Source organism: Cervus canadensis, chromosome 3 (assembly GCF_019320065.1).
Source record: "Cervus canadensis isolate Bull #8, Minnesota chromosome 3, ASM1932006v1, whole genome shotgun sequence".
Lineage (NCBI taxonomy): Eukaryota > Metazoa > Chordata > Mammalia > Artiodactyla > Cervidae > Cervus > Cervus canadensis.
Genome location: NC_057388.1, coordinates 109,903,491 through 109,930,731, shown reverse-complemented (window position 1 = coordinate 109,930,731; position 27,241 = coordinate 109,903,491). Strand labels below are relative to the sequence as shown.

Genomic DNA, 27,241 nt, shown 5'->3' with positions numbered 1-27,241 from the left:
CAGAACTGTGGGGCGTTGGGAGTGCTGCCCGACCCCAGGCAGGGGCAGGGCCAGGCTCCTTGGTTCAGGAGGCGAGGCGGGCAGGCGTCCCTCCTCCTGCCTGTGGCGGCCGGAGCGCGCACGAGAGAGGGCAGGAGAGCCAATCTCCACGGCCACCCGGGACGCTGCCGCCTCAGGGAACCACCCAAGGGTCTGCCCAACAACTCAGCTCATAAAGACCCTGCCTGCCACTGCAGGAGACGCAAGAGACGTGAGTTCAATCCCTGGGTCGGGAAGATCCCCTGGAGAAGGGAATGGCACCCCACTCCAGTATTCTTGCCTGGAGAACCCCGTGGACAGAGGACCCTGATGGGATACAGTCCATGAGGTCCCCAAGAGTCGGGCATGACTGAGTGCATGTGCGCGCGCGCACACACACACACACACACACACACACACACACACACACGAGGCATCCATCCTTCTCTGGGTCCAGTGTCTCTCTTCCACGGTGGGCTGTGCTGACTCTCGGGGCCGGAATCACTGAGGGAGAGGCAGGCAGTGGACACAGGTGGCCCAGATAAACCCAGGTAAAGGCACGGGGGGTCGGGCCAGGTGGGTCCTCCTGGGGACAAACAGCTCACGCAGCAGGGACCCACTGAACTGTCACGTGAGGGGATACACACAAGCCCAGACCTCTGCAGGAGTGGGGTGACGGGAAACGAGCAGGTTGAGACTACGCCAGCCTCCCCAGCGTCCCTTCCTAGGCTGCGTCTTCGAGGGAGAGCCCCCCTAAGTGGCCACCCCGTCATGGGAGGGGGTGCGCAGGGAGGTTGCGTGCAGAGACCGTACCCGGGACCCCAGGTCCCGGGGCGGGGGCAGGGGCTTGTCACCTCCCTCGCCGACTCCACTCCAGGGTCTTGGGCAGCCTGGACCCCATCGTCACGGCTGCCCCCCGGCCCCTATCTTCTCAGTATCCCTGGTCTCCTTTCCCATTCTCTCATTTGTTGCCAGCCTCCATTTCTCGGTGGCCAGTTTCACAGATGGCAGCAGCGCTACTGTTCCTGGAATACAATGAATGATGGAGGCAGCGCTTCAGGTAAGACAGAAGATCACCAACCACTTTCAAGGTGGAGCCAGACCTTTTGGACGTGTCTGCTGGAGAAGGATGGCTTTTTACCTGATCATCTGAAATTCACGACTGCGAACCCGGGAAGCCGCTGTGATCTAAGGCACCGACTCTGTAATCAGAAGAGGCTATTTGTGAATTAGCACATTTGACTGATGTTGAGTCGGAGGAAGGATAAGCATGAAGGATTTTTCTGTACACACGTTGGGAGGACTCACATTTTAGTTATGGTTCGACGGAGCATCGGATCTTAGTTACATAGTGCAAATTAGGCACATGTCAATGTGTTTTCCCCAAATTTGGTATCACCTCACCACGTGATAGCTCTGGGTCAGCTTCCTCCCATGAGCACCCAGGGAGGGTCTGTGATGCTGTGGAGGTGAAGTGTGGGAACCTTGCTTTCCTTTAGGCTCCACTTCTACACATCCTGGTCCTGGGTATCGAACAGTATCACAACTTTGATTGCAGTCATCAAACATGACTTAGAAAACTCATGAGGAAAAGGAAGCCTGTGGCATTGACCCCTATTTCTGCTCTTTCTGTCATTCCTTTTTCCTTCCTGACGCTCCAAGATTCCTTCTTTTGTCATTTCTGTAACATGTGAAGAACTTCCTTTAGCCACACTTTGTGGGTTGTTGGGGCTTCCTCAGTGGCTCAGTAGTAAAGAATCCGCCTGCCGATGCAGGAAATCCAGGTTCAATCACAGGGTCAGGAAGATCCCCTGGAGTAGAAAATGGCAACCCACTCCAGTATTCTTGCCTGGAGAATCCCATGTACACAGGAGGCTAGTGGGATACAGTCCATGGGGTGGCAAAGAATCAGACATGACACAGAACACACACAAAGGGCTGTTAGCGACAAATTCTTTTAGTGTTTTCTTCTGAGAATGTCTTCTTTCCCTTTAGTCCTGAAGGACAGTTTTACTGAGGCTACAGAATTTGTGGCTCACAGGTCATTTTTTTGGCCCTGGACAAGTGTCATGCCTTTTCCTCTGGTCTCTGGGGTTTCAGATGACAAAGCTGCTCTAATTGAACTGATGTTCATCTATTGGTAATTTGTGCTTTTTCTCTGGCTGCTTTCATGATTCTTTGTCTTGAGTTTCCTGAATTTAATTATGACATGTCTTGGATGGATTTCTTTGGGTTTATCCTGGTTAGGATAGGCTCAACTTCTTGAATCTGTAGGTGTATGTCTTTTACCACATTTCCCAATTTTTCAGCCACTGTTCTGTGGACTCCTCTTTTGGTGTCTGCGCATGTTCAGTTTTGTCTGACTCTTTGCAGTCCCATGAACTGTAGCTCACCAGTCTCCTCCGTCCATTGAATTTTCCAGGCACGACTACTGAAGTGGGTTGCCATTTCCTTCTCAGGGGACCTTCCCAACCCAGGGATCGAACCAGCATCTGTCGCACCTCTGGCATTGGCGGGCGGGTTCTGCGTCCCCAGGGGAGCCTTCTTTCAGCACCCCCGTCCTGCTCTCCTCTGGGCGCTGACGTGGTGCCTGTGGGCCTCTGGGTTCTGCCCAGCAGGCCCTGACTCTGTGCACGCCTCTCAGTCAATTTTCTCTGTTCCTGAGATCGTGCAGACTCTGCTGATCTGTCCTCAAGGTCACTGATCCTGGCCTCTGTCGTCTCTGCTCCACGACTGAGGGTGTCCACTGAGTTTTCTACTTTAGTTATTGTAGTTTTCAGTTCTGTGATTCTCTTTGGTTCTTTTAAAACATAATGTCTATTTCTCTGCCAAGGTTTCTACTCTCTCATCTGTTTTCAGAGAACCTGGAGCTCCTCACTGGTGCATTTTTGTTCATGGCTGCTTTAAAGCCCTGCCGAATGAGTTCAGCATCTGATCTGGTCTTGGTGCGGACACTGTCTGATCGCCTTTTCCCACTTCGGTGGTGATGTTCCTAGTTCCTGGAATGACGTGCGGTCGTCAGTTGTCCCCCGGACACTGAAGTTACCATGTTAGGAGGCTGGTGTCATTTGGGTCTTCTATTTCAGCAGGCGGTCACCTCGTTTAGGTTCAGCACGCAGCTCTTGGCTTCCTTCCTTGGGCAGTGGTTCCAGTGGCAGTTTGATGCTTGGCCTGCGGAGTCTGCGTGTTGCCTGGTGCTGGTGGGGCTCCCCTGGTCCCTGCTGGGGCCATCGGGGGCGAGGGAGTCTTCCCCGGGCCAGGCCACCCGATGCCTCAAGGGGAAGAGTCCCCAGCCCCAGGGCCTAGAGTGTCTCCTGGCCCAGAGGGTGGGTCCTCCCCGGCCCCTGCCGCCAGGCCCTGGGCGTCCAGTGTCTCTAGGTGTGTGCAGAGTGCGTCCTCTAGCCACTTCCGGCCAGTCCCCTGCCGATGCTCTGGTCTTGGCAGGGGGCAGAACTCCTGCTTGCCATGGCGGAGGGGCCAGCCTACCCGGATCACCTCCTGTTCAGGGCTGCGGGTCAGGAGACGCCCGGCCTGGCCCCTGTGCTGCTGGTTGGGGCTTGTGAGACGCCCCCCGGCCTGGTGTCCCTCCAGCCTGCGCCCCTGACCCGCCTGCTTCCCTCTGCCCATCTTTCAGAGTTCTCCTTTGGGTCTTCCTAGACCTAACCTGCTCTTTATCACAAGATCCTATTTTAATTCTCTGTACAGCATTTATCAATCATAACCTGATACTTAATTGATAAATTATAATTACCAATTACATTTGTCCTTTTCCTAAAGTATAAGTGTGGGACTTTCCCTGGTGGCTCAGATGATAAAGAATTTGCCTACAGCGTAGGAGACCCAGGTTTGATCCCTGGATTGGGAAGATCCCTTGGAGAAGGGAACAGCCACCTATCCAGTATTTCCGCCTGAAGAATTCCATGGACAGAGGAGCCTGGTGGGCTGCAGTCCATGAGGTTGCAAAGAGTCAGACATGACTGAGTGACTGACACTTTTACTTTTTTGGGCTTCCTGGGTGGCTCAGGTGGTAAAGAATCTGCCTACAATGCAGGAGACCCCGGTTTGATTCCTGGGTCGGGAAGACCTGCTGGAGAAGGGATAGGTTACCCACTCCAGTATTCTTGGACTTCCTGGTGGCTCAGCTGGTAAAGAATCCAGAGTTGGACACAACTGAGTGACTTTCACTTTCACTTCAAGCATAGGGTAGCTGAGCTGTAAGCACTGTTGTGTATTTATGTAAGTATCTATTTACCAACTTTATTTATGCAAATATTCTAAGTGCCTAAGGTGGTTCAGACAGTAAAGAATCTGCCTGCAACGCAGGAGGCCGGAGTTCAATCCCTGGATCAGGCCGATCTCCTGGAGAAGGGACTGGTAACCCACTCCAGTTTTCTTGCCTGGAGAATCCTATGGACAGAGGAGCCTTTCGGGCTACAGTTCACAGGGTTGCAATGAGTTGGACACAACTGAATGACTTTCACTATTTTTTTTTCCCTCAGAATAGTGCAGAGTACAGAGAAAGTCAATACTGGTGAGCTGAAAGGATGAAACTAAAAAGAAAAAGAAGAGGGTGACTGTGGACATCTTCTCCACCCCAAGCAAGACATCAGGTCATGCTGCTTGGAACACGAAGGAAGGACAACCATGTCCTAGGATGGATCAGGCACGTGCAGACGCTATGCACAGAGGAAGCGTGATTCTCCTCCTCTGCAAGTGTCATCGGATAGATGATGACAGTGTGGCTCTGTAAACAGCCCGAGGCAAGAGCGAGGGTGTGGGTACATCTAAGGGAGCACTGAAGTGAGGCGCTTGGGCAGATTGCACCTGGCTGGGCCATTGCCACGTTCACACTGACCACTGGCATCATCTCACTGAAGCCCCATGGCCCATCTCGGGGAAGCAGAGAAGCTCTCTGCCACCCCTCTGGGGTGCCCCGGAGAACCAGTTCCTTTGCCTGCCCCTCGGCTGTTGGCTGTTATGGACCACCAGAATAACTGCGAGAGCGGCTAACCTACTCAAGTCCTGCTCCTTGTGGGAAGAGGAAAACCCAGTTGATAACTATTGCCAGCAAGCACGCTCCCCTTGTTTGGTCGGTCCTGGAACAATACCGGGTCCCTGTGTTAGTCTGTGAGCCTAACACAAACTTATTTACTTTTGCTAAGGAGACAGAATTAGAAGGCTGGGATTTTTTACAGTGTTAGACATCATGCTCTCTAAGCCAACCAAGCTAATTATTTACAGGGATCAAGGATATTCACTACCACCCCCTCAGTCCACTATTTATTATTGTAACATATCTAAAAGGAGTTAACCACATTTGAATTTAAATAGAATGGAACCTTCATGATTTCATAATAAAAAGTTTATCCCTGTGAATTTTGAAAATTAATCTGATTTATTCCTACTTGGATTTCCAATGCTTCTGGAACAATCTTTCACAAACAAGTGTATGGTTTCTCATCAATGAACTGACTGTAGAAGCTGGCTGAGTGACTTTCAAAAATAACCCTTCAGTTTATGTTACATATCTATTTGCATGTTTTTTCCTTGTAATTGCAATTCAGATAATAGACTAAATTCCACTCCCAAGACACAAGCCAGGAGCTAAGCGAGACAGACATCATCGTGAGCAGCACTGAGTGCAGAGCCTTAGAGGGGAAGTCAGAGTGTCTGCCTGCTTCTACATTTGTGTGAATGAAGGCTGATGACTCAGGGGCTCAGTCAGGAGGGCTGGTCACTAAGAACAATTACATTGGGTTGGTCAAAAAACCCAAATGAACTTTTGAGCCAACCCAGTAGAATCCCAGCCCTCTGAGATCTTCAAGAACACACTCTCTCTCTCTTTCTCTCACACACACATACACACACTTCCATAAAGGCAGGAGGCTGGGTAAACATTGAGTTCTCAGCCTTTAATTTTCAAAACAGTCAACTGAACAAATCAAAACCCAGAAGATGAAGAGAGTACCAACTATCCAGGGAATGCAGACAGTGTGGACAGAGTATCATTCAGCCCAAACACTTACTCCATCCTCAATTCAGACAAAATTATAATTTTTCTCTATTGCAACCATAGGTCTATAGCTTAAAACAATATAATGTAGTAATATGATATGATACATAGCTTGAGCAACGTAACGCAACAACACATAATGCACAACAGAATATAGCTACAAAGCAACACGGAGTAACATAGAGCCATGTAACATAACACAACATGACATGCACAATGGCAGCTTTAACTGGACCTCTGCAGCTTGCCCAGGTGCTTCCCAAATCCGTGCTGGACAGACTGAACCCAGGCGGCAGTGGAGTGGTCCATGGACACTGAGGCCTCCAACATACCTGCAGAGACAGCCAAACTGCAGAGCTTCAACTGATGCCTTTAACAGTGTCTTTACATAGGAAAAATCAAAGCAACAAAAACAACCTTAGACTGGGTAATGTGTGTGCTTAGTCGCTCACTTGTGTGTGACTCTGTGACCCCATGGATTGCAGCCTGCCAGGCTCCTCGGTCCATAGAATTTTCCAGGCAGTAATACTGGAGTGGGTCACCACTTCCTTCTCCAGGGGATCATCCCGACCTAGGGATCGAACCCGTGTGTCTGGCATCCTCTGCATTGGCAGAGGGATTCTCTACCCCTGGGCTACCTGGGAAGCCCTAGACTGGGTAATAGTGCCATACAGTTTTGATCATGTGATTAATAAATGTTAGAGGTAGGCCAAAAAAATGATTACAGAAATATTTTTTCAAATCAGCAGTTTTCACTGTGCCCACAATAAACATTTATCAAGATAGCTAATGAATATAAAAACACCTACATCTCGTTAGAATACCAAAACATGTTCTGGGAGCATCTGAATTCATAAATTGCGGGATGAATGTTTTCAGCACGCTGGCCTGATATAATTCACACAGATTATTTCTTGCCCTAAGAGCACTCTTTTGCACTGTGCATTATAGGAATGTCAGGCTGGATTTATATGAAGGGGGATTTCTGTAGGCGGTGTTATTGATGGCAAATGGAAAATTCACCAGACACTGGAAATCGGAAGTACTCCTGAAAAACCTCTTTTTCACTTGAAAGGGCTATAAATCTAAAAATAATCTTACGTTCACAAGCAATCCTTTTATGCAATAAGTTGATAGCAAATATATTACCGAAGAGACACATAATTACCTTAAAATCTACCACAGTTAGAAATGTATTGGAACTCTTAAAACATAATTTAATTTCATACTAGTAAAAAATATAACATATTTTTAACTTCATTTTTTTCTTTGAGTTTCATCTTTTATTCTCAAATATATAAGGAAAAAGTAGGATTATGTATAAACTAATATCCTAGACTGTCCCAGGAAGCTCCAAAATTTCTAAATATATTAAAGGCTGATTTTGATGAACAAGAGAAAGGGAATTTTTTTACCATCCCTTTCAGTACATAAAACCAGTAGCCCCAGAAATCTCCAGCCTGGCAGACATCATTTCCATGGCATTGTCTCCCTAAAACCAGACCTTCTGTGGACAGAAGGGGATGGCCTGGAGCCAGAGAATCTAGGTCCAGGGTTTCCTAGCTGCATGTTAGAATTTTTAATGTGGCCAGCTCAGTTCCGTTCAGTTACTCAGTCGTGTCCAACTCTGTGACCCCATGGACTGCAGCAAGCCAGGCCTTCCTGTCCATCACCAACTCCTGGAGTTTACTCAAACTCATGTCCATTGAGCCAGTGATGCCATCCAACCGTCTCATCCTCTGTCGTCCCCTTCTCCTCCTGCCTTCACTCTTTCCCAGCATCAGGGTTTTTTCCAATGAGTCAGTTCTTCACATCAGGTGGCCAAAGTATTGTAGTTTCAGCTTCAGCATCAGTCCTTCCAGTGAATATTCAGGACTGATCTCCTTTAGGACTGGCCAGCTAGAGGCATTTTATACCTCCATCTCCATCTGCATTTCCTTCACCATCTCCACCTCCATCCTCTACATCCGCAACCATCACCCAATCTATATTGACATCCATAGAGAAACCATAACTACATCTCTAACATCTCCACCCACACCCCTAGCTATGATAGTTCTACATCTGCCTCTGTCTGCACCGTAACTCCATCTCTGTCTCTGCGTCTATGACTCATTCTTTCTCCTGGGATGGCTTCGGAGAATGGGAGAGCAAGTTCTGGACTTGGAACTGAGATCTGAAGGCTGGTATTGCCTCTGTGGTTTACTCACTGTGCAAGTTATTTTAACTTGCTAACTACTATAATTACTAACTGGATAGTTATTTTACCCCATCATATTTCAGTTTCCTCATCTGTTAAAAAGGGATGCTCATCCTAGTTTATCTTGTTGGGTTATTGTAAATAATGGATAGCATGTGGTTTGTGAGCTACAAAATGCCACATAAAAGTTAAAACATTATTAGTGATAAAGTAAGTCCAGTTTGGAAAGTGATAATAAATTAGGATAGGTTTTCACTTTACGGCTCCTTCTCCAGTGAACGACTGTAGCTTATGAGGCTGTTTTCACTTTGGGAGAATCTGTGGTTGTAAAGAAGGAAGCAGGGGCCGGACCGCAGAGCTCTCTCCGCTCCCAGCCGGTCCCACACTGTCGGTTGATTTCACTAAAAGAAATCGCCTTAAGACCCAGGGCACGCCCCTGATTCAGGAAAAACGCAGTGTAAAGATAGGTAGGATACAGAGCATCACCTTTGGTGCCAAATACGCCATTCCTGTGATTTGTGGCGGGCTCCGGTGCTCAAAACCCGGTATCCGGGCGAGGCGAGCGATTGATGACTCTGAGGCCCCAGGAGCAGGGAGGGCCAATTGCAGGAGCCCGGCGCGGACCCGGCCCAGCCCGGAGAGCGCGTTCCGCTTGGCGCGCCTGCCCCCTAGCGATGCCGGGGCGCCTCCTCAGAACGACTGCGGACCGCTGGGGAGCGAAGGGAGGCCCCGGCCTTTGTTGGGGAGTGGCGCCCCAACCTCTGCTAACGTTTTTGACACTCAAGCCCAGACACACACCGTTCCCATCAGACAAACATCAGGTTACTGAAGCGTTTTCCAAAGCAACGCTTGTGTTTGGTTCTTGCATTGAGCTTCATTTGAAGATTTCTTTTTTTTTTTTCCTGTAATTTTTTGACCCGGCCGCTGGGCATGTGGGATCTTAGTTCCCCGACCAGAGATTGAACCCACGCCCCCTGCAGGAAGCGGGGTGTCCTAATTACTGGACTGCCAGTGCCTGAAGATTCCTTGACTTGGAGACAAACAGCTACCTCTGTTTTTTTTTTTTTTTTTTTAACCTCTTTTTCAGCTACCTCTGAAAAGACCCTGATGCTGGGAAAGATCGAAGGCAGGAGGAGAAGGGGACGACGGAGGATGAGATGGTTGGATGGCATCACCAACGCAACGGACATGAGTTTGAGTAAACGCCGGGAGTCGGTGATGGACAGGGAGGCCTGGCCTGCTGCAATCCACGGGGGGTCGCAGAGAGTCGGACAGGACTGAGCGACTGAACAACGACAGCCACCTCTATGGCTCTATTCCTGCTGTGACCTCCGGGCTGTGGTCGACAGCAGGCCTTGGCGGAGAAGCTCTGGGAGAAGGAAACGCTGGAGAGGAAAGTTGGAGAACTGATGCCTAGAGACCCGAGCACACAGAAACCACCACCACGTCAAGAACTTCTGCGTGCAGGGCACAGTGAGCCACAGTGCAACGCAAGTCTCAGGCTGTCTGTGTATGTTTGGCTCAATTTTTAAAAAAAATGTGTATTATTTATTTAACTAATTTGTTTGGTCACACGGGATCTTAGTTGCAGCATTCGGTGCGCTAGATCTTTAGTTGTGTGTGGGATCTAGTTCCCTGACTGGGGATGGAACCCAGGCCCCCTGCATTGGGAGTGCAGAGTCTTAGCCACTGGACCACCAGGGAAGTCCGCTGTCTCGATGTCTCACGGTCACAGAAACCTCTCCAGAAGGTCAACTCTGGAAAGCAGCAAGCGCTGCTGACGATGGAGGGTCTTCCTGCCCTCCCAGGTCACACTGCCCTCCAGGCCCCCCTGCGGCCCTGGGCCCTCCTCACCCCGCTCCTGGCGCACATCTTTGCGTCCTGACGGCCTGCTGACGACTGGCACCTGTGCTCAGACTGCAGGCACGCCAGGCGGCCCGGCGGCGCTCTCCATCTTGCCCTCACAGTTTATGTCGGGATTATGGCGCTGACTTCCTGGATCGAGTGATTTTTATGACACTCACTTGAAACCTGGCTTAAAAATGCTGTAAAAGAAGAACATTAGTAGCAGGATGTTTAGGAATGGCACTGCCCAGGAGCCCATAAAGGTGACCAAGATATTTCCGACCAGCTTTACAAGCTGCACAGATGAGCCCTTCCAGCTCCTTTAGTAACGCTTGGCAGAGGGGCCCCGGTGAGGTGTCTTCTGCTGTGAGTGACCCTGGACTCGCTGTGTGGAAAGGCTGCCCCCTGGGGTGTGAGGAGTCCTGGGCAGACCAGACTGCAGAGAGCAGGAGTCTTGGAGAAGCTTCTCAGGGTTCTGGCCACTGGGCATGGCTTGCAATCCCAGAGCCAAGAGCCAACAGAAAGATGTCAGTTCTCTTAGATGCTCATGAAACCATTCCCTGCTTTAAACAGGAAGACTCGAATGTTGTTTAAAAAAAAAAAAGGCAATTCTCCATAACTCAAATACAACCTAAGACTGAGAGGATTTGGAGGGGTCCAGGGATAACAACAAACTACAGCAAAGCTGATCTGGAAAGTTAAAGATTTGAAAGGAAGGCGTCAAGCAAAGCACGGGGACAAGACGACGCTCTCAGTGGAGCTACCCCAAGCCCAGCCTGCTCCCCATCTGCACGTGCTCCCTCCTGGGCCTGGCTCTCAGCGCTGCACCTCAGCGGCAGGGGAGGAGCCTCATGCAGGCTGCGGGTCCAGGCGGGCAGGTGTCCTCAGGGGTCCTGTGGCTGGGCCTGCAGCCCCTGGGGACGCCTGGGTGAGGTCTGCATCCTCCTGGTGGATTCCCTGACTTGCCTACGGGCACTGTCTCCTCTCCCAGGCCTGGTGGCGAGTGGAGACTCAGATGTGACCCACCCCCTTGCCAGGCAACTCTGGCTCTGCCTCCACCAGGTCCCCCACAGAACGTTTTGCTGGGAGGGTCCTTGGCATGATATAGCCTTTGCCGAAAGCACCTGGGCTGCTTTGACTTCATCTGGAAACTCCCAGGAGGGAGCAAAGGAGAAGAAACTCCAATGGGGGATGTGGGAGACCGCCTCCAAGCTTTGTACAAGTGTGCAAATAAATATGTACAAGGATCTTTGCACAACATCATTTGCACAAGAATACAAAAGTCTGAACAACCTGAATGTCTATCCACATATGACTAGTTAAATACATGCAATAAGGACTAGTCAGTGGGACTCACCAAGTGGTAAGAAGGATGGAGTACTGTACCTGTAAGATAGCCGAGATAACTTTACTCCCCTGGGTGCACCCAGAGGAAAAAAAGGAAAAGGAGAAGACCTGACTCCTTAAACATGCCTTCCCTCTTTTTCCTCTTTATTGTTGTTCAGTCACGAAGCCGTGTCTGACTGTGACCCCATGGACTGCAGCGCACTAAGCTTCCCTGTCCACTATCTCCTGGAGTTTGCTCAGATTCGCATTCATTGAGTCAGTGACGCCATCCAACCATCTCATCCTCTGTCGTCCCCTTCTCCTCCTGCCCTTAGACTTTCCCAGCATCCGGGTCTTTTCCAATGAATTGGCTCTTCATATCAGGTGGCCAAATTACTGCAGCTTCAGCTTCAGCATCAGTCCTTCCAGTGAATACTCAGGGTTGATTTCCTTTAGGATTGACTGGTTTGATCTCCTGGCAGTCCAAGGGACTCTCAAGAGTCTTTTCCACAATTTGAAAGCATAAATTCTTCAGCATTCAACTTTCTTTATGGTCTAACTCTCACATCTGTACATGGAAAAACCATAGCTTTGACTATATGGACCTTTGTCGGCAAATGATGTCTCTGCTTTTTAATATGCCATCTAGGTTTGTCATAACTTTTCTTCTAAGGAGCAAGCATCTTTTAATTTCATGGCTGCAGTCACCAACCGCAGTGATTTGGGAACCCAAGAAAAAATCTGCCAACATTTCCACTTTTTCCCCTTCTATTTGCCATGAAGTGATGGGACCAGATGCCATTATCTTAGTTTTTTGAATACTGAATTTTAAGCCAGCTTTTTCAATCTCCTCTTTCACTTTCATCAAGAGGCTCTTAGTTCTTCTTTGCTTTCTGCCATTAGCGTGGTTTCATCTGCATATCTGAGGTTGTTGATATTTCTCCGGGCAATCTTGATTCCAGCTTGTGCTTCATCCAGCTTGGCATTTTGCATAATGTACTCAGCACAGAAGTTAAATAAACAGGGTGACAACATACAGCCTTGATGTACTCCTTTCTCAATTTTGAATTAGTCCATTGTTCAATGTCTGGTTCTAACTATTGCTTCTTGACCTTCACACAGGTTTCTCAGGAGACAGGTGGTCTGGTATTCCCATCTAATTAAGAATTTTCCACCGTTTACTGTGGTCCACACAGCCAAGAGCTTTAGCATAGTCAGTGAAGCAGAAGTTTTTTTTTTGAATTCCCTTGCTTTTTCTACAATCCAATGAAAGTGAAAGTTGCTCAGTTGTGTCTGACCCTTTGTGACCCCATGGAGTAGTCCATGGAATTCTCCAGGCCAGAATACTACAGTGAGTAGCCGTTCCCTTCTCCAAGGGATCTTCCCAACCCAGGGATCAAACTCAGGTCTCCTGCATTGTGGTCGGATCTTTTACCAGCTGAGCCACCAAGGAAACCCTATGATGATCCAATGGATGTTGGCAATTTGATCTCTGCTTCCTCTGTCTTTTCTAAATCCACTTGTGAATCAAGAAGTTCTCTGTTCACATACTGCTGAAGCTTAACTTGAAGGATTTTGAGCACTACCTTGCTAGCATGCGAAATGAGTACAATCGTATGGTAGTTTGAACATTCTTTGGCATTGCATTTCCTTGGGATTGGAATGAAAACTGACCTTTTCCAGTCCAGTGGCCACTGCTGACTTTTCCAAATTTGCTGGCATATTGAGTGCAGCACTTTAATGGCATCATCTTTTATGATTTTAAATAGTTCATCTGGAATTACATCACCTCCACTTGATTTGCTTGTAGTAATGCTTCCTAAGGCCCACTTGACTTCACACTTAAAGATGTCTGGGTCTAGGTGAGTGACCACACCATCATGGTTATCTGGGTCATGAAGATGTTTTTTGTATAGTTCTTCTGTGTGTTCTTGCCACCTCTTCTTAATATCTTCTGTTAGGTCCATACCATTTCTGCCCTTTATTGTGCCCATCTTTGCATGAAATGTTCCCTTGGTATCTCTAATTTTCTTGAGGAGATCTCTAGTCTTTCCCATTCCATTGTTTCCCTCTGTCTCTTTGCATTGGTCACTTAGGAAGGCTTTCTTATCTCTCCTTGGTATTCTCTGGAACTCTGCATTCAGATGGGTATATCTTTCCTTTTCTTTTTTTTGCCTTTCATGTCTCTTCTTTTCTCAGCTACTTGTAAGGCCTCCTCTGACAACCACTTTGCCTTCTTGCATTTCTTTTGCTTGGGGATGGTTTTGGTCACCGCTTCCTGTATCCCTTTCTTCTTTAGAAAGCAATTTAAGCAATTCTTTAGAAAGCAACTTAAAAGTTAGTGTAACAAGTGTTGAAAGTTCAGCATCCATTTTCCAAAGCTCTGACTGCCCTTTCCTAGAGCAGTTTATGAGCTGGTTCTGCAATAAGAACATTTTCTAAAACAGGCCGCTTCCTTGCTGTCACCTTTGCCAAGGCCGGAAAAGACCCGCCAGACAGGACTTCGGGGGAGTGGGGGCCTGCTCTCTGCTCTTGGCTGGCGGACGTTTGCCGGGGCGGGAGCTGCTCTCCTGTAGGGTGGGCCCAGGACACGTGCTCTGCCTCTGTGCTCCTGTCCCCCTCCTGGCCTGGGGCACCACATCTTCTTCCCCTGCTGCTTCCCTTCCTGCCTTTCAGCGTGCTCCTGGGTGGGGAAGCTCCCCTCCTCCTGATCAGAGATACAGTGCTTTTGTGTGTACACTGCTTGGGGACAAACTTTAAAGATGTCTGTGCAAGCCTCTTCTTGTCTTGGAATTCCTGGGGTCCTGTGTTCCCGGGGCTGTCGGATGGTTACTGTGTAGAGGCTGGGGCCTGCGGGTACACGCTAAGGAAAGCCAACAGCATGTGGCGAAGGGAGGGGGAATAAAGGAGAAATTCTGGGCACACAGGAATTATTCAGGCCTCTTCTCTCCTTTCTTCTGCTAGCAGACTCTTGATCATCTCTTTATTTATGCTTCAGTGAGAGTTAGAGAGGGATGCGTGAAGTCCGCATGATTTATCTGACACAGAATCTTGTTAAAATCAGAACCTGACACCAAAAGCTGAAGAGGAAGTGGAGAGTGCTATTTTTAGCTGCGGATTTTAATTCCCATGATTCCCTGCAGTTTTCCCCCGGCTAATTCCCATCCACGTCCCGTCCCTTAGTTTCCTCTGATTAGTCCTTATAAGTCTCAGCTCTTATGGAACTACAGTCAGACGATTTCTTGGCAAGTTAAAGCTACTTTCAACCATTTAAAGCATCCTTTCAGGGACTTCCCTGGCTGTCCAGTAGTTTGGACTCTGTGCTTCCACTGCCGGGGGTGTGGCTTCAATCCCTGGTCAAGGAATTAGGATCCTGCATGCCTCGTGGCATGGCCGAAAATTATTAAAATTTAAAAAAAGCATTCTTTAGTCCTTAGTCTCCTACACAAGAGTTAAAAGTTTGCCATGACTTTCTTAGAAATTTGTGACTGTTTCATAAACACATAACCCATCGTGTAAATATCAGCTCAATCCACACTTAGATCCTGGCTTTTCAGATGAGGGTGAGGATGACGATAGTGAACTTTTACAGTGTCCTTGCACTTTATGGATGTGTCATGTAGTTAGAATAACCACATCAGGAAAGCATCTTGGTCATTTGGGAAGCCCATTTCCATTTACAGATAAGAGAAAAGGCAGAGCTGGTAAGTAAACTGTCCAAGGTCCTGAAACTGAGATGTGGTAAAGCTGATACTCAAACCCAGGACTGTGAGATGTGAGACCACATTCCTATCCCATCTGACATCTGATGATGTCGACAGGATGGACACAGAGGGATAGCCATGTGACGACACAAGGAGGAGACAGGCCATGGGAGCAATGACCCTGTCCACACTTTCATCTCAGACTTCCAGCCTCCGAATTGTGAGAAGATAAATTCCTATTGTCTAAGCTGCCCAGCTTGGGTACTTGGTTATGGTGGCCCAGGGAAATGAACAGACTCAGGCCGGCACCTCTGTCCCTCTCTGCACTTGTATAACAGGAGGGAAAGGGGCAGGGCACAGCTTTTGAAAGAATGACATAGCCCGAGGACACAACATAACCGATTAGAATCAAACGGGACCAAGATGGCAGACAACACTGGACCTTGATCCTCAATCAGCAAGTGAAATGACACACCCAGTGGTGCCATGACAATTCCAGTTCAGTTCAGTCGCTCAGTCATGTCCAACTCTTTGTGACCCCATGGACTGCAGTACACCAGGCTTCCCTGTCCATCACCAACTCCCGGAGCTTGCTCAAACTCAAGTCCATCGAGTTGGTGATGCCATCCAACCATCTCATCCTCTGTCGTCCCCTTCTCCTGCCTTCAGTCTTTCCCAGCATCAGGGTATTTTCCAAGGAGTCCGTTCTTCGCATCAGGTGGCCAAAGTATTGGAGTTTCAGCTTCAGCATCAGTCCTTCCAGTGAATATTTAGGACTGATTTCTTTCCCTTAGGATTGACTTGTTGGATCTCCTTGCAGTCCAAGGGACTCTCAAGAGTCTTCTCCAACACCACAGTTCAAAAGCATCAATTCTTCAGCTCTCAGTTTTCTTTATAGACCAACTCTCACATGCATACATGACTACTGGAAAAACCATAGCTTTGACTCAATGGACCTTTGTTGGCAAAGTAATGTCTCTACTTTTTAATATTCTGTCTAGGTTGGTCATAGCTTTTCTTCCAAGAAGCAAGCATCTTTTAATTTCATGGCTGCAGTCACCATCTGCAGTGATTTTGGAACCCCCCCCCAAAAAAAAAGTCTGTCACTGTTTCCATTGTTTCTCCATCTATTTGCCATGAAGTGATGGGACCAGATGCCATGATCTTAGTTTTCTGAATGTTGAGCTTTAAGCTGGCTTTTTCACTCTCCTCTTTCACTTTCAACAAGAGGCTCTTTAGTTCTTTTTCACTTTCTGCCATAACGGTGGTGTCATCTGCATATCTGAGGTTCTTGATATTTCTCCTGGCAATCTTGATTCCAGCTTGTGCTTTATCCAGCCTGGCGTTTTGCATGATGTACTCTGCAGGGTGAGTTAAATAAGCAGGGTGACAATATACAGCCTTGATGTACTGCTTTCCCAATTTGGAACCAGTCTGTTGTTTCATGTCTAGTTTTAACTGTTCTTGACCTGCATACATATTTCTCAGGAGGCAGGTCAGGTGGTCTGGTATTCCCATCTCTTTCAGAGTTTTCCAGTTTTTTGTGATCCACACAGTCAAAGGCTTTGGTGTAGTCAATAAAGCAGAAGTAGATGTTTTTCTGGAACTCTCTTGCTTTTTCAATGATCCAACTGATGTTGGCAATTTGATCTCAGGTTCCTCTGCCTTTTCTAAATCCAGCTTGAACATCTGGAAGGTTCACATACTATTAAAGCCTGGCTTGGAGAATTTTGAGCATTACTTTGAGCATTACTTTGCTAGCATGTGACATGAGTGCAATTGTGTGGTAGTTTAAACATTCTTTGGCATTGTCTTTCTTTGGGATTGGAATGGAAACTGACCTTTTCCAGTCCTATGGTCACTGCTGAGTTTTCCAAATTTGCTGGCATATTGAGTGCAGCACTTGAACAGCATCATCTCTTAGGATTTGAAATAGTTCAAATGGAATTCTATCACCTCCACTAGCTTTGTTCGTAGTAATGCTTCCTAAGACTCACTTGACTTCTCATTCCAGGATGTCTGGCTCTAGGTGAGTGATCACACCATTGCAGTTATCTGGGTCATGAACATCTTTTTTGTATAGTTCTTCTGTGTACTCTTGCCACCTCTTCTTAATATCTTCTGCTTCTGTTAGGTCCATACCATTTCTGTCTTTTATTGTACCCATCTTTGCATGAAATGTTCCCTTGGTATCTCTAACTTCTTAAAGAGATCTCTAGTCTTTCCCATTCTATTGTTCTCCTCTATTTCTTTGCACTGATCACTGAGAAAGGCTTTCTTATCTCTCCTTGCTATTCTTTGGAACTCTGCATTCAAATGGGTATATCTTTCCTTTCCTCCTTTGCCTTTAGTTTCTCTTCTTTTCTCAGCTATTTGTAAGGCCTCCTTAGACAACCATTTTGCCTTTTTGAATTTCTTTTTCTTGGGAGTGGTCTTGATCACTGCCTTCTGTGCAATGTCATGGACCTCCGTCCATAGTTCTTCAGGCACTCTGTCTATCAGATCTAGTCCCTTGAATCTATTTGTCACTTACACTATATAATCGTAAGTGATTTGATTTAGGTCATACCTGAATGGTCTAGTGGTTTTCCCTACTTTCTTCAATTTAAGTCTGAATTTGGTAATAAGGAGTTCATGATCTGAGCCACAGTCAGCTCCTGGTCTTGTTTTTGCTGACTGTATAGAGCTTCTCCATGTTTGCTGTAAGAATATACTCCATCTGATTTTGGTATTGACCATTGGTGAAGTCCATGTGTAGAGTCTTGTGTTTTGGAAGGGGGTTTGTGTTTTGGAAGAACACACTGCTATGACCAGTGTGTTCTGTTGGCAAAACTCTGTTAGCCTTTGCCCTGCTTCGTTTTGTACTCCAAGGCCAACTTTGCCTGTTACTCCAGGTATCTCTTGACTTCCTACTTTTGCTTTCCAGTCCCCTATAATGAAAAGGACATCTTTTCTGGGTGTTAGTTCTTGAAGGTCTTGTAGGTCTTCATAGAACCATTCAACTTCAGCTTCTTCAGCATTACTGGTCAGGGCATAGACTTGGATTACTGTGATATTGAATGGTTTGCTTTGGAAACGAACAGAGATCATTCAGTCATTTTTGAGATTGCATCTAAGTTCTGAATTTTGGACTCTTTTGTCAACTATGATGGCTACTCCATTTCTTCTAAGGGATTCTTGCCCCTAGTAGTAGATATAATGGTCATCTGTTAGATGACAGTTCCAAGGCACTGTTAAAAGACCAAGGAGTGGGCAGTGGCCCAAATTCTAGAAACCACTCCTTCCCAAAAATGGTTGGAATAATCCCCTCACTCGTTAGCTTATGAAATTACTCAGCCTATAAAAGCTAACCCCACCACATCTCAGGGCCACACTCGCCCTCTGCGAAGGCCCACACTGTCTGTGAGGTGTGCTTCCTCTGAGTCTGAGTAAGTCCACTTCTGACCTGTCTCTCACTGAATTCTTTCTGTGATGAGACATTAAGAACCTGAGCTTCATTAGGTCCTGAAACCAGGTACCATGTTTTTTTGCTGGGTTTGAGTCCCAGTCATGTGGGTTCAGGTCCCAGGCAGGGTTTTGGCTGGGTTTAAGTCCCAGCCACATGGGTTCAAGTCCCAATCTGAGGTGAATGGTTTCACCTGGACTTGCACACTGCCCTTCTGCATTAGGGAAGAATGACTTCATTTTGCCCCTTAAAACACCAGTAAGTAAACAAACTGCGAGTGTTTCACTGGCCTACAGTAATAGGTGTTTCTCAACGTTTATGTACTTTCACAGATTCAGGATTGTTTTACTGTTTCCCTCTCAGGAGACCCCTCGGTCCAGTGCTCCAGACTCCTGAGATGACCCTCATCAGCAAGTCTCACTCAGTTTCCATGAAAGGATGACCACTCTGACCATCTACTGTTTGACTTCAGACCAGGATATGGAAAATCTTCATTTTAGGCTCTTTGTAAAATCTTTGCTGGCTTCACTGGTGTGCTGTAACTAATAACCAGTTTGACAAGGGGGCAGGAAAGGCTCTGATTTGCAGCGTTTCCTGGTTTCCATGGTGTTAAGTTTCCTGGTTTCCACTGGCTCCTGGCACGGCCGCTCCCAGCTACCAGTGCTCTCACTGCATAAGGAGCAGCACGACATTGTAAAGAAGATGTAAGCAGACTCAAGGAAAGCATGATAAAGTAACTAGGACATGATGGATTTTCAGTAGCTTTTACCTTTTGAAAGATAATTTAATTAAGTGTAAGTTTATATAGGCCCCCCCCTGGTGGCTCAGCAGCAAAGAATTTGCCTGCCAAGCAGGAGACCCAGGTTTGATCCCTTGGTTTGGAAGATCCCCTGAAGGAGGACATGGCAACCCACTGCAGGAGTCTTGCTTGGAGAATCCCATGGACAGAGGAGCCCGGTGGGCTACAGTTCACGGGGTCACGAAGAGTCAGACATGACTTATCGACTAAACAACAACAACAACAAAGTTTATATAATTTAGTTTTAAATAATGCTGTGTTTAATAACTGCGAAATTCCTAAAAATAAACAATTGGCTTTCACAAACCAGTGCTGGGGGTCTCCAGCAAACCACTGGATGGTCATCACCTACCAAAATTCAGAAGTCCATTTATTTCTTTACAATCTAGATTTTATACTTGGATCACACTGGGCCATTAGAGAACTCTGTATTTGGACCATATAATTCCTTTTCGCTGAACAATATTCAAAGCCCCTTCCTATGTCAGGGGACGTCCCCTCCCTATGAAGCAGGGACCCCTCCCATGAGAGAAGGGGAAAACATCTCTCTCTTCCTTTGCCACTCAGATGTGTGCTCATGACCCAGGTTCTGCCGATTAGCCAGGGTCCTGAGAGGAAAGGTCTTAGACGTGACTTATGAGAAGTTAAAAGGCAGGGAAAGGCCAGTTCTGCCTCCATGTTGGGTTTCCCTGGTGGCTCAGATAGTAAGGAATCTACCTGCAGTGCAGGAGACATGGGTTTGATCCTGGGTCAGGAAGACTCCCTGGAGAAAGGAATGGCAACCCACTCCGGTATTCGTAGCTGGAGAATTACTTGGACAGAGGAAACTGGTGAGCTATAGTCCACGGAGTCAATACAGATACAACTGAGCAACAACAATGGCCTGCTTGTTGGAACTGTTGCTCTGACTTGCTTTTCTTTGCTGTTGCCATTATAATCATACATAATGGCCCACCTCAGAGAATCCTGCTCCTCCGCCTAACTGTTAAACTAAAGTGCCTTTGTTCAGAACCTTGTCCACCTGTGGATGGCAGGAAGAGAGAAATTAACACAGCTCCTGCCTGAGGCTTGACATTCTAGGAGGTATTTGCAAGACTTATGGCCTTTTTTGGGCTTCCCTGGTGACTCAGACAGTTAGGGATCCATCTCCAGTGCAGGAGACCTGGATTCAACCCCTGGGTGGGTAAGATCCCCTGGAGAAGGAAATGGCTACCCACTCCAGTATTCTTGCCTAGAGAATCCCATGGAGAGAGGAGCCTGGTGGGCTACAGTCCATAGGGTCGCAAAGAGTTGGGTACAACCGAGTGACTGACAACAATGATATTTTTACTTTGTTTCCTCACCTCCCCAACCTCTGATCTGGAAAAGAACCTGGCATCCAGACCCTCATAAGACGGCTATTTTGAGACATAGACTAATGTCTAATGTCAGAGACTAGTGGTCTTCTCGGTCACCTTGTCTCTTAAGAGTCCTAGGGTTTTGTTGTGCAGGGAGCAGAGTGAGCTTGCACTTGTAAGAGTGTCAGAGGGCTTCTCTGGCAGTCCAGTGGTTAAGATTCTCTGCTTCCAGTGCAGGGGGCATGGGTTTGGTTCCTGTTGGCAGAATTAAGATCCCACATGCTGCATGACTTGGTCAAATTAAAAAAAAAGACAGTGACTACCATTAAGTAAGTTGTCGGCATACTATGTTTATACTCAGAAATGGCACTGGTATCTTCAGGGGACCAGCTCTTGACGGGGGCATCATTCCTCCAAGTCTGGTCTCGGATCCTCCTGGAGATTCTGAAAGCTACCTGGCATTCTTTCTCTTCCTTATTGAAAAATAAAACTTCAAATTTTCGATTTACAGAAAAGTTGCAAAGATAGGTGAGTTCCCGTGTCCCCATATCCAAGTTCCCTTGCTGTCTTCCTCTTACTACAGGACGTTTATCACCACCAATGAACCAGTGTTGATACACTGTCAACCTGAGCCTGCCTTGGACTGAGACAGTTTCCCAGACTGCCCTTGTTTTTGATGAGCTTGACGACTTTGGGGTGTACTGGTCTGGTATTTTTTAGAACACAGGTCAATTTGGGTTGGTTTGACGTTTTTCTCGTGGTTGGAGTGAGGGTGTGCATTGGGGAGGAAGACCTCATGGGTGAAGGGCCATTCTCGTTACCCACATCAACGGGGCATGCTGCCACCGTGACTTACCCCTGCTGGTACTCACACTGACCCCCGGGTTTCTCCTCTGCAGTTACTTGACTTTTCCTTCTTTTGTCTGTTTTTTGGAAGCAGGTCAATAAATTTAGTGACACTTAGGGGTGGGGAGGTAAGCTCCACTTCTCCGAGGGGAAGAATTTAATAAAGTTAACATTTGTTTGTGTCAGTATTGACTCATGAATATTTATTTTATACTTTGATTCTAACCCAATACTTTGCTATTTATTTTTATGTTCAAATTAGTTTTGCTTTAACTCTCAGGTTGGTGCCTGTGTCCCTCTGTCACAGCCCCATACCTTTATTGTTTTGGGTTTTGATCACCGTTTGTTTTTTGTTTTTGGCTGTGTCCCGCAGCTTGTGGGACCTTAGTTCCCCGACCAGGGATCGAACCCAGGACCTTGGCAGTGAGAGCATAGAGTCTTAGCCATTGGACTGTCAGGGAACTCCCTGACTACTTTCTTCTTTTCTGGCACTACAAGATGCTCCTGGCTTATCTTGTATATTTCCTGCCTCAGCCCTAGAATCAACCACTTCCCCAAGGAACTTTGGCTTTTTATAAGAGAATGGAAGTAGGGACCATATTGTGGCCATCTGTCTATCTATCTATGTATCCACCCATTTGGCCTATCTGTCTGTCTATCTATCCACCATGTCTGTCTATCTATCCATCTGTCTATCTGTCCATCGTGTCTATCAGTCTATCTATTGTGTTTGCCATCTGCCTACCCTTCTATCTATCTATACGTCTATCTATCCATCCATCCATCTGTCCTGTCTATCTGTCTATCGTGTCTGTCTCTCTGCATCTCCTCTTTGCTCTTTACCTCTGGAGAGGCCTGAGCACTATACCGCCGCTGCAGCTCTGGGCAGAGGGAGCCTGGACTGATCGGTAGGCTTCAGCACGTACTCAGGGACACGCAAGGGTGGGAAAATTTCAGGGGAAGGGGAGGTGAGTGGTTAAGGCAGAATTTCCAACAGAGGGGAGTTCTAGAAGTTCTCCTCCATGTCACCCACGATGAACTCAGGCTGTGGTTTTATTACATGGCAAGGGGCAATTGTGAAAGTGAAAGTCACTCAGTCATGTCTGACTCTTTGCGACCCCATAGACTGTATAGTCCAAGGAATAGTCCAGCAGCACAAGGGGCAGTTATGCTGTGGGAAGGATAGGACTTAGTGATCAGATGGCCCTGGGTTCGAATGTGGATGGTGTGAACAGGTCAGGTCTACTTACCCTCTTCTCAGGGTCTTCAGTGGTAAAGCAGAGCCAACAGAGCCTACTTCACAGGCTTGCTGTGATGGTTAAATTACGCAATGCATGCAAGACGCCAGGAGTGGAGTGGTTATTCTACAAAAGCTAGTTCCCACCCCATCTCTCTCTCTCTCTTTATCCACCCCTCTCCCCTGTCACCTCTCTCTTTCTCTCTCATGCACACGTTTAGTTCTTGACCTAAGAAAGATTTACTGAGCTCCTGATATTTGCCAGGCACTGTGCTTGGTGTTGGAAAATAGTGAACCAGACAAATTAGACTGGGCAGAAAACGAGCCCATACACAAACAATAGTCATGTTTAGAGGAAAAGAGAACAAGGTGAGGTGAGCAAGCATCTGGTTGGTTTGTGTTGGTAACATTCACGCTGCGATGTTAAGTGAGGAGGGCACAGCTGCGATCCATGGGAAGTATGTTCTGGACAAAGGCAATGGAGGCGTCGTAGGGGGGTTGCAGGGCTGGGCACGGGAGGGCCCGGGGCCCCTGGGGGTCTCAGTGAGGTGTCAGTGTCTGACTCTGAGTGAGCTGGGAAGCTGGGCAGAGGTTTCTGCTCAGTGCTGATGTAGAGACTCACCTGTGTTGTTGCTTGCAGCTGTGGTCTGAGGATTTTTCATGCCAGGGTAAAATTCCTTTTCGTGAACATACCACAGTTTGTGTTTTTCACTGGGGATAGACAGCTGGCTTGCTAGTAGATTTTTGCTTGTTTATCTCTCCATTGTGAGTGCTTGGATAAGGGAAAGAAAGAAGCCCTTTAACAGAGGCGGGAAGGAACTCGGGTTACACGTGAACGTTGCTTGGCTGGGTTTTGTATGGAGCATAAAGACAAAAAAAATTGGTCTCTATGTCCTTATGTCTTAGAAATTTGATCTCATTGTGATCAAGTTAGAATCAAAGCAAGGTCTAGTGGAATGAAGGAAACCATCCCAAATCTTGGCAGGTTCAAAGACACGACATGATAGTGAAACCAGAGTACAGAGCAACGAGCAGTATTCTCATCTGTGGACACATAAGTCATCATGGCGAACACACTGGCAACGACCACACAATTATCTACATCGGTACAGATATCTGAAGACTTACTGAAGTTTGAAGAAGCCTTTGGGAAATTTCTCAGGGTAACCAACCTATCAGCTAATAAACACTTGTGAAGTGTTTATGTTTGGCAAAGCATTCTAATAGATATTGGGCTTCCCTGGTGGCTCAGCTGGTAAAGAATCCTCCTGCAATGTGGGAGACCTGGGTTCAATCCCTGGGTTAGGAAGATCCCCTGGAGAAGGGAACAGCTACCCACTCCAGTATTATTCTGGCCTAGAGAATTCCATGAACTGTATAGCCCATGGGATTGCAAGGAGTTGGAGATGACTTTCACTTTCACTTCTTCTTTTCTAAGAGTTTTGTAGGAAGTACACAGAAGTTTACAGAGTGCAGCAAGAGATACTCCAGACCTTACAGAGCTTGTACTCTGACTGTGAGTGGACACAGATATGTGAAACGCTGAGATGAAACACAAGGACGTGTGTGCCAAGTGTCAGATGACTGCTGTGTGCCCTCGGTTCTCTTGGACTCTAAGCTCCCCCAGAGCAGGGACTGCAGCCATATTCTTTCCATTGTGTGTTAGCGTGTTTGAATGAATGAGTGAGTAAAGAGACTGGAATTGCCCAGGAAAGACTTTGTGGGGAAGGAAGGTATTAGTGTGGAGAGTAAAGAGTGGTAGCTCTGAATCTGAAGAGGAGAAAAGAGGGCATGGAAGTGGTGAATGTTCTAGGCGCTGGCAATGGGAAGACCCAGGCGGTTGGTGAGAGGAGGAAGCCAGGCTGTAGGAAAGGGCTCTTTAGGCAGAGAAGTGGGGAGAACTTGGAAGGACAGGATGGGGCCCCAAAGTCAAGGTCTTGAGTGCTGGTGAAGGAGTTTGATTTTTGTTCTACAGTTAATGAGAACACTTGCAGTGCTTCCAGCAGAGGCAAAAAACTGTGTTTTGGGGCTTCCTATTTTAGGGGGATGCAGAAAAGCGAGTATCAGCTGGGGAGACAGAGATACCTGGGCCACCCCCTCCAGCCAGGCGGGACGATAATGCACAGCTGCAGTCGGAGGGTGCCCAGGGGCCGTCAGAGGGGCAAGCCCAAACACACAAGCGCTTCTCAAGAGCACCCTATTTTCTGATGTCCCTTTGGCCAAGGCAAGTCACATGTTCACACCCAGATTTAAGGGGTGGAAAACAGGCCCTGCTTCTTGCTAGGAGGAAGGGAAAGCCACCAGGCAAAGGGGTGAGAGTAGAGGGGAGAGTGTGGGGGCGTTTTTGAGGTCTACTTCCCTGGGCTTAGTGTTGTAAGTACCAAAGACAGGGAAATAACTCAGATCAAATATAAGTGAACCTCTGCAGACAGCTGCATAAAAGGAAATTAAAAGGTCTAGATGGTTGGAGTGTTGAAAGATCAGAAATGCCACATGTATTGACTTTCTGGAATATGTGTCTAAATGTCACACATCTTAAATTGGATCTCATTAATTTCTGCTTTGGAGAGGTTACTCCAGAAATTATCCAGGTCATTTCAGGCAAGTATTTAACTCAGCTCGCAGAAGCTGTGTGTTCAGAAAAATAGATACTTCTTTGTCTTTCCCTGGTTCTTTAGGGCACTGAGACATACAAAATAAAGATGTGCACAGGATTTAACTAGTTGGAATTAGTTCCTGGTTTCTTATAAGCCTGTGGCAGTAGCAGTACTGGCTCAGAAGTTTCATGCTCTCCAAGTTCTCACCACCATTTCCTGGCATGAAGCATTCCATGCACAGTATTTGGAGGCCTTAGAAGCTTTTCAGGGGCCATAAAAAAGAGTTGGAGTCATGAAAAAAACCTTAATTCAAGATCACAAAAAGATATTTCAAAATAAGTACATCATAAAAATAATCTGCAAGCAATCTGTAGATTGTCTCGTTTCCTAAGAATTCTTAGAGATGCCAAAAGCTCACAGGCAATAGTAATTTAAGTGGCTTTCTTATACTCCCAAAATCTAAAAGTAAAATGAAATATTCCTTTGAAGTCATCTTTATTGTAAAACAACAACAACAAAAAGGTATTTAATGCAGAATGGGGGTGAACTACAGTACGGCCCCTACATCTGAACCTTCAAGTTGTGAACTTTCAAAATGCGAACCTGTGTTCACATGTCCAATCACGTAAGTTAGTTCATATGTCTGGTGTACACTGTTCCTTGTGTGCATCCTGGACAAGCAGCTGTGTTTTGTGTACTTTACCACACAGAACTGTGTAGAGTACAGTGGCACAGAATTTAAGCCCAGGACCTTCGGAAGCAAGTGTAAAAGCAGTGGTTGTTGTGTGTTAGTGGCTTAGTTGTGTCTGACTGTTTGTGACCCCATGGACAGCTACATAGCTCGCCAGGCTCCTCTGTCCATGGGATTCTCCAGGCCAGAATACTGGAGTGGGTAAACATTCCCTTCTCCAGGGGATCCTCCCAATCCGGGGATCGAACCTGGGTCTCCTGCTTTGCAGGCTGATTCCTTACTGACCGAGCCACCAGGGCAGCCCCCAAAGCAGTGGTATACAGCCGATTGTGTTAGCGGGACACCTAGAGTAACTCTGCTGGACTTAGGGACTGCGTACTGGGAGGAGAACTTTTGTAGGGGACTGACACCGCCCAGGTAACTGGCGGGGCTGGTGCTGGTGAGGGGAGCGGACTGCAGCTGCCATACAGGACTATAGATCATTGGCTTCCCTGGCGGCTCAAATGGTAAAGAATCCGTCTGCAATGCAGGAGACCTGGGTTCGATCCCTCGGTCGGAAAGATCCCTGGAGAAGGGCATGGCAACCCACTCCAGTATTGTTACCTGGAGAATCCCATGGACAGAGGAGCCTGGTGGGCTACAGTCCGTGGGGTCACAGAGTCGGACACGACTGAGCGATTAACTTTTTAGCTTTACCTCTATTTGGAACCCTGGAGGGTCCTCAAACTAACTTCTGGGTGGAGGGACTCTGGGGGGCCCGAGAACACCCCCGCCCTCCGATCCGGCAAGGGCCGCACATGCAGGGCTATCTACATCTTCCCGGTGGTGAGGTCCAAGGGCCAGTGGCAGCCCGACCGCTGGTCAGATCCAGTGAAGCCAGGTTTCCGGGCTTTCCGACCCTTTTGCTTACTTGGGCGGAGTGACGGTTCGCGCCGGAGACCTCCCAGCGGACACCGCCCAGGGAACTGGCGGGGCCGGTGCTGGGGAGGGGAGCGGACTGCAGCTGCCTCACAGAGTCCTCCCCGGCGCGCCGCCCCCGCCCCCATTAGCTCGCAGTCAGGCGAGACCCGACCCCAACAGCGAAATCCTCGCGGGGCTCTAGGCGGGAATTTGCGGCCTCCCGCGAGGGGCGTGGCCCCTAGTCCCACCCGCCAGGCCCCGCCCCCGGCTTCACGCCCCCGTC

At 47.6% G+C, this 27,241-nt stretch overlaps 1 long non-coding RNA gene and 1 other non-coding gene across 2 annotated transcripts; both read right to left on the bottom strand.

The window, feature by feature from the left end:
- Positions 1–6,040: 6,040 nt before the first annotated feature.
- Positions 6,041–27,184, bottom strand: LOC122438019. Its single transcript, XR_006268425.1, has 3 exons — positions 26,969–27,184; positions 23,393–23,542; positions 6,041–6,363 (listed from the first exon to the last, which is right to left on the bottom strand). It is a non-coding gene; the product is annotated as an uncharacterized LOC122438019 (long non-coding RNA).
- On the bottom strand, positions 9,863–9,935 carry TRNAG-CCC. Its single transcript has one exon. It is a non-coding gene; the product is annotated as a tRNA-Gly (tRNA).
- Positions 27,185–27,241: the final 57 nt, after the last annotated feature.